The 12,946-nt window shown below is 34.1% G+C and overlaps 3 protein-coding genes across 16 annotated transcripts in view; 1 reads left to right on the top strand and 2 right to left on the bottom strand.

Annotated features, from left to right (window-relative positions):
* The window catches only part of LOC123536344 (uncharacterized), a 377,622-nt gene that overhangs the window by 78,052 nt on the left and 286,624 nt on the right, over positions 1 to 12,946 (bottom strand). The window lies entirely within an intron of this gene.
* LOC123536346 (lipoxygenase homology domain-containing protein 1-like) overlaps positions 1 to 12,946 on the top strand; it is a 124,778-nt gene that overhangs the window by 43,768 nt on the left and 68,064 nt on the right. The gene's annotated exons all lie outside the window — the stretch shown is intronic.
* Positions 1 to 12,946, bottom strand: part of LOC123536343 (uncharacterized) — a 31,356-nt gene that overhangs the window by 13,724 nt on the left and 4,686 nt on the right. The window contains exon 1 of one of the 3 annotated variants that reach the window (XM_053528485.1): positions 8,089 to 8,171. The exons of 1 other annotated variant lie outside the window; for it this stretch is intronic. The gene's annotated coding sequence lies outside the window, so the exon portion shown is untranslated. Of the gene's footprint in view, positions 1 to 8,013; positions 8,172 to 12,946 lie in introns of those variants that run through there. One more of the 3 variants, XM_045319460.2, reaches the window with a different exon arrangement.

Here is a 12,946-nt window from a genome sequence, read left to right as displayed (position 1 = left end):
TATTGGAGAAACATAAAATGCTTTTTCCAGTTCCTCCACAGATTTAGGGCGTACTTCATTAGTGCGACATACAATTGAGGTGGCAGAAAATGTTCGACCTGTAAAATACCACCTAGGCGGGTGCCAAAAGCGTTCGAAGGCCAAGAAGAAAAAATTATTCAACAACAACTTGAAATGGGAATAATTGAAGAAAGTAAGAGCCCATGGTCTGCACCTTATGCTTTGTAAGGAAAAAGGACCCGCAGGCAGGAGTGCGTGTCGTTGTGGATTATAGGGGTTTAAATGATCTAAGTAAAAAATGTGCCTATCCATTGCCGAGAATTGACAGTTGTTTAGAAAGTTTGGGAGGAAATAATTATTACAGTTCATTAGATCTTTTGTCAGGATTTTACCAGATAGAATTGGATGAGAGAGATCGTGAAAAGACTGCATTTGGCACCAGCAGGGGCGGTCTGTATCAATACGTTACTATGCCACAGGGCCTTACAGGGGCTCCACATACATTTCAGCGGTGTATGGAATTAGTGTTTAAGAACTTACAATGGCGGACAATGATTATTTACATGGATGATATTTGTACTTTTGCCGAAACGTTTGATCAGGCATTGTTTAGGTTAGATGAAATTTTAACCAGATTGGAGAAAAATAACTTGAAATTAAAACCAAGCAAGTGCAATCTACTCCAAAGGCGCATAAATATATTAGGTCACACAATTGACAGTTCTGGAATACGTCCTTCAGAAGAGAAAGTTAAAGCTGTGAAAGAGTGGCCTGTGCCGCGGAATTTAACCGAACTCAGAAGTTTTTTTAGGTTTTTGTAGTTATTACAGACGTTTATCAAGGGATTTAGTGCTAGGGCGTCACCACTTAATCGCTTAACAGAGGCCGGTCGAGCGTTTATCTGGGGACCAGAACAGGATAGTGCTTTATGGACTTAAAAACTGCATTGACAGGCGAAGAAGTGTTAGCATATCCAAAAGAGGAAGGCTTATTCATAGTGGATACTGATAGTAGCAATTTCTTGTGCGGGGGTTGCTTGTCGCAAATGCAATGGTCAGATACAGCTCAGGATTATGTTGAAAAACCAATTATGTTTGCGAGTAAATCATTTGACAAAACACAGCGACGTTATTGTGCCACAAGAAGGGAGCTGTTGGGTGTAGTGACATTTATAACCCAGTTTAGACACTTTCTGTTAGGTAGAGAATTTTTATTAAGGACTGACTGTTCCAGTTTAAGGTGGTTAATGTCGTTTAAGTCACCTACTGATCAAATGGCGCGCTGGCTAGAGGTTTTGTCACAGTATAACTTTAAAATCGAACATCGTAGTTGGAAAAAGCATATCAATGCTGATAGCCTGTCCAGAATTCCATGTGAACCAGAGGAGTGTCAGTGCTATGATGGGAATACAATACTTGAAAGTTTACCATGTAAGGGGTGTCAGACTTGTTTGAAGAAACACGATTCCTGGTCAGATTTTGCACAATTCAATGACGTTGTTCCATTATTCGATAAAAACTTGAATATTGGGAATCAGAGTAGGCCAGTCATATTACGAGTGAAGGCTCAAAATAGTGGATTTTGGAGCAGTATTTTTGTGCTCATGCAGCTGCAAATCATGAAGTTGATAGGTTTTTCAATACACTTTTCCATGGATTAAAACAGACTGGGAAGTACTTCCGAAATCGCGTTCAACGACTTCGATTCCATAATAGTCTGGATTTAAATGGTGTACAAAGTGGAAATAGCTTCAACTATGGTGACAATAACGAGGAGGTGTTGAACAAGGACGTAAATGCTATACTGGATGAACATGTTGCATTATCCGAGGATGCAGCGCAAACATCTAACTTAGGTTGTCTCAAACAGTTTAACACAGTTAATTGTTCACCTGTCAAAATGGCCAAATTACAGAGAGCAGACCCAGATTTAGGAATTGTGATACAGTGGCTTGAAGAAAACAGACGACCCCTGAGAGATAAGGTAGCAGGGAATTCACCAAGTGTGCGGAATTATTGGCTAAATTATGACCTGTTAACTCTGATTGATGGAGTGTTATTTAAAAAGTACATTGTCAGTGCAAAGGACCATCGGCTTTTGTTGATAGTGCCAAGAGTACTATATAAGGAACTTTTGATATCTTGTCATGATTTAATTACTGGAGCACATTTAGGAATTTCAAAGACATATTCAAAATTACATCTCAAATATCACTGGTATAAAATGAAGGAATACGTCCAGTTGCATATCAAAAGTTGTGAAAAGTGTGCATTCCGAAAAAGGCCGAAAAACATACCGAGGGCACCATTAACAGAGTACACAGTCGGCAATCCTATGGATCGTATACAAACAGACATAATGGGACCACTTAATGAGACAGAATCCGGAAATCGGTACATTATCGTGGTCATTGACGGATTTACCAAGTGGGCTGAGTGTTATGCAACCAGAGATCAGCTAGCAAGTACCGTTGCTCATAAGATTGTATATGAATTTTTGTCCAGATATGGTATGTGTTTGGACATACATTCTGATCAAGGGACAAATTACCAATCCAAGTTGTTCAGTGAAGTCTGTAGGATTTTGGAAATTAATCAAACTAGGACTAGTGGATATAGGCCAATGGCAAATGGTGGACCAGAGAGATTCAATCAAGTTTTGCAAAATATGATATCTACTTATGTAAACTCCAATCAAACAAACTGGGATGAAAATCTTAATTTAATCACCTCCGCATACAGAGGATGTGTCCACCAGGCGACCGGATTCACGCCAAATTATTTAATGATGGGACGCGAAGCTATTATCCCGGTTGACGTTTCACTTGGCTGCATTTTAGAGAATAAAATAAGTTCAGTGGACTATGCCATTCAACTACAAGAGAAGTTAACAGAGGCGCATCATATAGCACGAACTAATTTGCAAAAGAATGCTGTCAGACAGAAGCGTGATTATGACACCCGATTTCAAAAACACATTTTAGTAAAGGACATTTAGTTTTGTGCTTAGAGAAGTCTAGACATAAAGGAATCAGCAAGAAATTGACCCTAATATTTGGAAGGGCCTTATGTTATTACAAGGAAGATCACAGACCTTTTGTATGAGATAAGACTTTCCCCAAATGGCAAATCAAGAATATGTGCATCATGACAGATTGAAAACCGTTTCATGGAAATAAAACGACCCATTGGCAATCAACATGGTGAAGTCTAAGGAAAATAACCATAAATCAAAAATGAAAGGGTTCCAGCAAACTTCCAAACCCTGCCTGGACAGTACCAGTCAACAAGTGAGGAGAAGTTCTAGGAACAGGACCCAATACAGACCATACCAACATGGTGCACAATAGTTATAAATATTAAAAGTGTTAATTGTTTTGGATTAAGTTCATATTCCTTCTGGATTTTAAGTGCTAACTAATATTCGTCCTGGATTATAAGTGTGTACTTATTCATTTCATTATTCTTTGTATGGATTTAATTAGTGGCTGCAATGGTAATAATAATCCCATTCAGCACAAGTGTATTCAAATGGATTAAATATTTTTTGTATGGATTTAATTAGTGGCTGCATTGGTAATAATAATCCCATTCAGCCTTGGTGTATCGAAATGGATTTATTTGTGGGCTTCATTTTCAGATATGAAAATTTGTGCCATTTATTAAAATCATATGTTGTATAATTAGATGCTCTTGGCACACAGGACTTAAAACTTTGGTAGAGACGACTACCATAGCCATATAAATCCAACATTGTGCCTATTCCCTTTTTTTTTCTAATTAATTTAAATAAATTAAAGGCACCAGGACTTACATTAGTAAATGGTAAAAGACGACTACCATATCAATGAAACTAATCAAAATTGTGCCTATTTCTATCATCATACTGTGGGTTAATGTTTAAAATAAATAAAGGCACCAGGACTTAGTGTGAGTGAAATAAACATTGTGTGAAAGTGCTTACAAAAATATATTCGCCTTATAGATGAACTGAATTCAACACTGGATTTTATTTTACATGTGTTTTACTAGGACAGTTGGCGATTTTTTTTTACACTTTTAATGTTTCATACATACATTAGTATAATAGTTATTTTACATGTATACTACTTTGAGAAGTATTTAGTCACATAGTTCTTCCGAACTATAATCATGAGTTTTTATTAAAACACAAAGTATAGCATGTTTGCTACTATTCATGACACTTAATCATTTATATTGAGGAGCAATTTCAGTGATAATATAGTTTAGGTATTCATATTCTTATGTACCTTCTTCATAGTATTGAGAGCAAGAGTCTGGCTCAGTAGTCACTTATATTTTTTAAAGTTAAAACTTAATTGGGGACAATTAAGAAGCTAAGGGTGGGGAGTGTTGTAAATTTAGCAGCTAGTCTTATTAAAGTTGATTTATTAATTGATTCTACTGATGTGAAACTTTGACCTCTGCTACTAGAGATGTCATTCACCAGTTACCCTCATAAATTGCTTGGGACTGGAGTGTGTATCATTTTATCAGGGTATGTTGTCATCATGTACCATCGTAAACATGTCTGATCTGTTAGAGTTAGAGGTTGCTCCATATTTGGGATGGTACCATCAGTCAACGGTTATCCTCATAAATATTAGGGGTAATCTTTGTCTTTCATCACTATGATACACTCCAAATATGGGAGGGTACCTGCTTTTGTATATAAGCCTAGGTCAGAACTTGGGAGGGGAATTCTTTACTTTTGGCTCGGACTTTGAAAATGACAGATCATAGAAACAAGAAATGAAATACTTTACAGTTATAATCATAAGTGACTTTAGACCAGATGAATGAGAGAATTATAATTTTGACAACATTATTTCCATCATTTAGACTATTTATCCATCACATAATAAACTGATGTAGTAAACTGGATTTTAAGTGTATTTTATCTATGGAGTATAAACACCCTCACCCGAACCTACGTTTTTCAACAATACACTGCACTATGTCTAATAAGCAATTATCTTTTTAAGTGTTAGGAATAGGAAGTGTCTAGCCATCCGGTAAACAGACACCTAGCCTATGTCTGTTGTTTTCTTGGTATTTGTTAATTTATTTTATGAATAGGCCATGTAACACAACAGTTCATCTTTGCAATGATCTTTGAAAATTCTGTTAGTCAATAGCACAGCTACATTGGAAAAGACAGTAATTACATCTATAATCAACATTAATCTGATGTTAATATATAACGTACAATAATTTCATTAAAAATACGTAATTCATGACTTATAAACAAACAGGTTATCGGACGCCAAAAAGCTGTACAGGCTAAACGTTTGCTTACCGGGCCTTACAATTACACAGTTTTAATGTCCCCTGTACCAGTTTATATCATCAAACAAAAGTACTGTCATCATTGTGTATTTAAATTATATTTTTCGGGAAAAAATGCTTTCAAGTTCACGTAATAAGCGGTGCATAGAATCACCATAATAAGCATTGCGCTATTGGAACGACAGTTACCATAAACGTAGTTGTATACTAAATACAGACTGCGTATCACCAACAGTTGGCCATTTTTTCAGGAAAGCACTACATCGCAACTTCGAATGTTCTTGCATTTTCATTAAAATTACTTCAAAACTTTGGAAATAATACAGCCTGGGCGCAGCCATTTTTAAACGTTTCGTAAATAGTGTAACAAGCATGCTGATTGGGCGCAGTATATATCGGAAATTTTAATTGGACGTTTACGTCATGCATAAGATATGAAGTTTAAAAATAGAATTATAGGAATTCCTAATGTTGATTTGACTTGTTCGCCGTGATGGATATTTGAAGAACGAGACTTTTTTTCTTTTTGGAATACGCGATGTATTTTTTCTTCTGCAAGCTTTCGTGTCATAGCGGAGGAAATAAAAAAATCACGTTTTTCCAATTTTATTTTTTTTCTGAAAACACGTTTTTTTGAGCGGCGGTTCCGTAAACCGAAAGATCAAAAATAAAAGGCCCAATGCATTTTGAAAATGCTCCAAAAGTATGAATTAATAAATATATATTGCAGTTATTTAGGTAACTGGCGCTCACAACTCATATATATTCACACCAGGATTTCTTGGCTCTGATTGTCCAATGTTTTGAGAAGAGAAAAGGCAAATAGTTACAAAAAAATTGAATAGGCTTAGAAACAAAACATATGGTCTGAATACAGACTAGGTAAAGGGAGGTAATAATAATTTGCATTTTTTAATGAAGTTTGACTTAATATAAAGCTGTTAATGTACTCTTTGACAAATAAAATACAATAGTTGTAATATCCATATTATTTCCAAGGCAGAAATAAAATATTTTTGTTTTGGTTTGGCAATCAGGATAGGAGATTCAAACAGTGAAATTTTACCATGAATTAAGCACTCGGTGAATGATGTTTTGAACAAACACATTACTTGACCAAAAGGTTGCAACAGTCCAGTAATACAAATCTTACTAACCAGTAAAATGCTCATTTATTTTATAATTACAGTTAAATATGAAATTCATGAATTTATATACCCATGAAGTAGCCATTTTGCACATAGTACTACAAAAATTGAAAATGTGTTACTTTGAAATCGGATGAATACAGTAAAATGTTTATTGTTTTGCAGAAAATCATACATGTGCTGTATGTTTTATGAAGAATTATGTTTAGTATTCTTTCAAGGTAATTGCATATTTTTGCAATTAAATATACATACAGAATACATTTTAATGACACATAAAAATTGCAAGTACTTCATAAACTTCTTAGATTTGTTTCATTTGCAGTAAAACATTGGTTAAAACTATTTCAAATGAAAATTCATCATATTTTATTTAAATGAAAATTTTATCATAATTTTGAAATGGAGGCTTCAGTGACCGGCAGTGATAAAGGTTGCTGACTTAGAATCACTTGCCGCTCACTGATACGGGTTTGAAACTTCATTTGGGGTGTACAGTTCTTTTGTGTGAGGAAGTCATTCAGCTTGCAAAAAATGTGGACAGTCGTTAGTTTTACTCAGGTGCCAACTTGTGCCTGAAAAAATGCTCAGAGGGAACCTGAGGTCTTCCTCCACTGTGAAAAGCTGGACATATTATTGTGCCTGTTAAACCAAACAAAATTTTAATACATTACTTGACCAAAAGGTTGCAACAGTCCAGTAAGACAAATCTTACCATCCAGTAAAATGCTCATGTATTTTATAATTACAGTTAAATATGAAATCCATGAATTTATATACCCATGAAGTAGCCATTTTGCACATAGTACTACAAAAATTGAAAATGTGTTACTTTGAAATCAGATGAATACAGTAAAATGTTTATTGTTTTGCAGAAAATCATACATGTGCTGTATGTTTTATGAAGAATTATGTTTAGTATTCTTTCAAGGTAATTGCATATTTTTTGCAATTAAATATACATACAGAATACATTTTAATGACACATAAAAATTGCAAGTACTTCATAAACTTCTTAGATTTGTTTCATTTGCAGTAAAACATTGGTTAAAACTATTTCAAATGAAAATTCATCATATTTTATTTAAATGAAAATTTTATCATAATTTTGAAATGGAGGCTTCAGTGACCGGCAGTGATAAAGGTTGCTGACTTAGAATCACTTGCCGCTCACTGATATCGGTTCGAAACCTCACTAAGTCTTGGGGTGTACAATTCTGTTGTGTGAGGAAGTCATCCAGCTGGCAAAAAATGTAGACAGTCGTTAGTTTTACTCAGGTGCCAACTTGTGCCTGAAAAAATGCTCAGAGGGAACCTGAGGTCTTCCTCCACTGTGAAAAGCTGGACATATTATTGTGCCTGTTAAACCAAACAAAATTTTAAAACAATATTTAAATATCGGTCAAAACATTATCAAAGAATATTGCCACAACCCTCCATGAATGATTGAAAATTATTGTGTATTCTAAACTTAGTGTACCCACCATTATCAGATAATATTTTAAAATTAAATCATGGAATGTCTATCTTTTTAATTTTGATATAAGGTAACCTACTTGATTTCAATATCCAACTTTATCAAATCCTCTTAAGTGTATGTGTGTAATAAATTGTATTACATGCATATATACCTAAATTTATAAAATAAGGTAACCATTTTGTACTTGTAAGATGTATCCTGTTTAGCAAATATCAACCATCAAACTGGAGGCTATTATTATGAACCAACTGAAAAATAGAGTAAACAGGCCAAACAAAATATTGCTTGTTTTAGGTTTGATAACTGCTATAGTTAATACCATTGTTGCCTTAAAAGTTATTTTTAAAACAATAATCAGTTCACACAGATAAAACCTTCAAAACTTAAACTCATTCAGATCAAATTTAAATTAATTGCAATTTTTGCATTAATTTACAAAAGGGAGACAAAAACTAGATGTTCTTGGTCAATATTGGGGTTACCTCCCCTTTTCACTGTGGAAAGCTCACAATGAAATATTAAAATATACACAGCATTTGAATCCCTGGCCAACATGTATGCTTATGGTCAGCCATTTTACTGACTGTGTCACCAATATAGAGATAGATGGTCCTTCCTGGCACCTAAATTTTCAGCTGTCTTTGTAAACATGAACAAGGTAATATTGTTTCTGTTCATAGGAGATAACTCCTGGGGCTATTCAAATTGTGTATAATTACATTCCTTTTTTCTCAAAACCGTGACAAGATAATCAGAGCCAAAAAAGGCCGGTCAGAATATATATGAGAAATGATTAAACAACATATAAAAGATGATCTAGTATGTAGCCAGACTGATACATTCCTTAACCCATAGTGTGTAGTGACCTGGTCATTGTATACATGTTTCAGGTAAAGCTGATGTTTGGCTGTATCAGTTAGGTCACTGACTGGTCAGGTTATTCCATCAAAATAGTCATCAAATATGGTCAGGGTAATAATAATATGTGTGTGGTTTTAATATATATAATTATGGACTTGTTTCTTGTTGACTATTGAAAAATTGTAACTTTTGAAAATGGCCATCACATAACATAAAATCTTGAAATTATTAGATGTTTGGATACTGACATCTTAGTAATGAGATAATTATGTTCCTTTAGAAGTATTTTCACCCCGTTTTTCATCACATTAGAGATTGCATTCCTTGGGCAAAATTCGTGTAGCTCAAACACAATTTGTTAATGGAAGCAAGATATCAGAGATGGAATATTTCAGTAATAGTCAGTAGAGACAAAAACATACAACAGAAAATGAAGAGCCATTTTAGCATTTGATGTCTGAGACATGCTTTATTATAAGAAATCAAAAGAGATAAAATCACCTTGTTTCTGATGTTTATCAAGAACAGATTACTGTTCAAACCTTTCTTTATATACATCAAGAATTTTAACATTGTGCATTTAATGGCTGTTCTTTTTACAAAGAATCTTAAGATACTAGGGTAATAGCTGATTAACTTAATAGCTCATTTTTCCATTACCTCCAGAATCTGTGATCTTTGATTTGTTTTAACACCTTCTGGAAATTGTTTTGTGTCTACTGTAGCATTAGGCATTACTTTGCTCTGCTCATACATCTAATCAGTATTGCACTGTGGTCAAAGTTATCCGATAACAAAAATTGGATTATCACATGATAAAACAAGTAAAATTTTGCTGCAGAGCATCAAGTCACTGGAGAGCTGTCGGCTAATATTTTGAAGACTGGATTGTAAAAAAAGGCTAATAAAGCTATAACTGCTATTGCGGTGCATTGCGTGCCGTTGAGAGGCTGGAAAACGTCACATCCTTGGTGAAACATACCCTAAAACCATTACCCTCTTACCATCTAAATCTTTTTTCTTTGTTTACAAAACCTGCACTAAGCCTCGTTCTGAAACCCACCTGACAGCATTCTCACAAATAAGACTGGAAATCTACAACGGCAAATATTTTTCACATTTTCAAACAATGAATGCAAAAGATTGCTTGTAACCGAAACATTTCAACAAATTATATTATATTATATATCTTCTAATGAAAAGCCTATAGTTTGACATTAAAGTAAACAAGCAATATCTTTAAAAATGATGGTCGGTGAATTGTAATAAGGAAAGAAGTTTATGAAATTTTCATCTAACATTTATCTTTCATGTAACATTTTTCAAATTGCAAAACTAAACGCCGCACTTTAACAATTTAAATGGTTCTCTTTTAACTTTTCACAAAGGTTTCGTAGGGTTGCAATTTTGTTTCGTTTATCCTTAGATGAATAATTACAGCAGTAGTTTGATGAAGATTCATCAAGCGGTTCATGAGAAGAGGTCATTAAAAGTGTTTATATTTTTAGCTAAATTGGTCCCTATCCCCATTTGTAACAAAATAGCAGGAGACCTTACCATATTGTTACTCACCAAGTTTGATAAAAATCCATAACATTTTAGTGGTTAATGCGAAGAAAGGCATATCTACTTTTAGCTATAGTGGTCCCTAATAGGGCCCAAGTTCCTATATAAATAAATTTGGAAGAGGGCCTTATAATGATGCTCCAGACCAAGTATGACAAAGATCCATCAAGCTGTTCATGAGACCCTGTCTAAAGGCATTTCTAGTTTTATAGCTCTAGCAGCCCCTAAAAGGGGTCAAATGTCCCAACTGAACAAAGTTGGCTGCGGGCCTAATAAAGATGCTACAAATCAAGTTTGATGAGAATACATGAGAAAAAATCAAAGGATTTTTTATTTTAACAAATACATATTCGCTATTCATGAATCTTTGGACAGTGACGTCACACCTATAAAAAAGTGATGGTCAAGGGACACATACAACTGTAATTATTTCAATATTTCTGTTTCATATGCAAAGTTTGACCATAGTCATATCACGTAGATAAACTGTATGCAGCGTACCTTTATTTCAATGTCATGAGATTCAGTCATTATATAGCATATACATAATAAAACAGATTTCAACTGAGTTCAATATTTGCATACCATACTAAAGAAAAATATTCATATATAATAAATCAGTTAAATAATTTATAACAAATATGTCAAAGCTAACAAGTACTCATTTTAATATGCAATCTGAATAAGTAACAAAAGCAAGAAACCTTTTCATATACAGACGACAATTGTAACAAGGAAAATCTTTTAAAAAGCACTTCTCTACATAGAAGACTCTTATCACACCCTTATTCATGTGATACGCAGACCGTATTCAGCTCTTTCTTTAATTTGATATATGTTGGTATTTGACTATTTGAACAAGTTTTTATCATATTTATTAAACTTACTTATCATTTTGAGATATATCAATATTCTTGCTAAATATACTGAGCAAAAGTTAGCTTTAAAACTGTGAACAGCGTCGTTTAGGATAAACGCTTTCTCTACATTTCACTCAGCGTAGTGACAACAGCAGAGTGAAAAAATTGACACTCTCGTCCAATCAGGCAGAGTGTTGCATAAATCTTTCATTTTGATAAATTATCTATAATGCGTTATCAAGTAGTTTGATTTGCAAACTGAAGTCACGTGGCATGGTCGGTCAAGGTCACGAATTCATTCTTATAATGGCATTCACCGAAAAAGAATCACGAAATTTATAGACTTTTCTTACAGGTTGAAGGTCATTAATTTTGTCTCGTATAAAAAATGACAACTTCAGGTGGTCTGTACGTATCTCTATAGAACATCACTTTTTCCTACACCTATTTTTCATGAAAGTTCTATCATAAATTAATGACAAAAATGAAAAGAAAGTAGAGGGTTGAATAGTTCCTAGTGAAATGCCAGTCAGTTGTGGTCTGCTGCATATTTGCTCTTGTCCACACAATAAACCCCTACTTTTGGTTTCGATCTGCAAAACTTGCCATGTGGGGTATTTAAACATGAAATGAAAACATTTCATCAACGTCTCATTTCATGCAGAATGTATTCAAGCAGTGAAAAAGTGTAATTAAAGCACTCGGTCTACAAGTGTTGAACGGATGTATTGCATATACTTAGCACTTCATTAAGTGACATTTTCAGCCTGTCAATTCTGTTGTTTCTGTGATAAAAAAACTAGTAAAACGCAGGTTCCGGGACACTAAATTTTGAGGCAAAAATGGCTCAAAATGCACACCTTGTGCGACCTGTACCGTATTATCTGCAAATGACTGATCTAAAACACATGTATGTTTTTAAAGCATATGACCAGACGAAAATAATGATGGGAAGAAAAGTGTCTCATAACCGTTTACTTTTTAAATTTTAGCTGAAACTGGATGGATAAATGACCATTTCCATTTCATCTGACTTCCGTTACCTCATGTAAGATTTTAGACCAGGCCGTCTACACGGAGCTAGGAAAATAGATTCAAGCACATTTATTTTACACAATAATTACTCGTACACAGCAGGAATCCATAGTCTACAAATATCATAAATAACCAGTTGAATATATATGAACATCTATCTATTTTATTTAAAATACGTATCCGGGCCAAATGCGTAACTGGCCCCTGTCACTCAAGAGACAGTCACAAATTATGCCCTTAGATTGTGTTACTTCCCTTATCTTAAATGCGCTCATGTAGGTTTGTTTTTCGTCTGCAGTAGTATATTCTAAATATACGCAGTGTGACATTAGACACAGGTAAAGAGTCAGCCAATCATTGCTCGCTGGAAATCTCTAGCAGTCGTAATGATTTATTTATAGCCTAGGGATAAGTTCTTTATACATTTTTCCTATATCCTAAAAATGCTATCTAAATCTTATGCTGTTTTCAGCTCCTAATTCCTTTATGTAAGCATTTCAATAACTGCCTTATATTTCTTTTATTTAAAATATCATTTTTTCATTGTCCCATTTTAATAACTTCTCTATACCAGTGGCAAAATCCTAAAGCATATCAAATATAGTTGCCGGTACTAATAAAGTCTTGATTTTTTATCATTGAATGATATTATTATGTCTAACCACCACTTGGGGAGACATATTGCTT

Source organism: Mercenaria mercenaria, chromosome 17, assembly GCF_021730395.1.
Source record: "Mercenaria mercenaria strain notata chromosome 17, MADL_Memer_1, whole genome shotgun sequence".
Lineage (NCBI taxonomy): Eukaryota > Metazoa > Mollusca > Bivalvia > Venerida > Veneridae > Mercenaria > Mercenaria mercenaria.
Note: the sequence above shows the minus strand (reverse complement) of the source record. Positions and strands in the feature narration are given on the sequence as shown.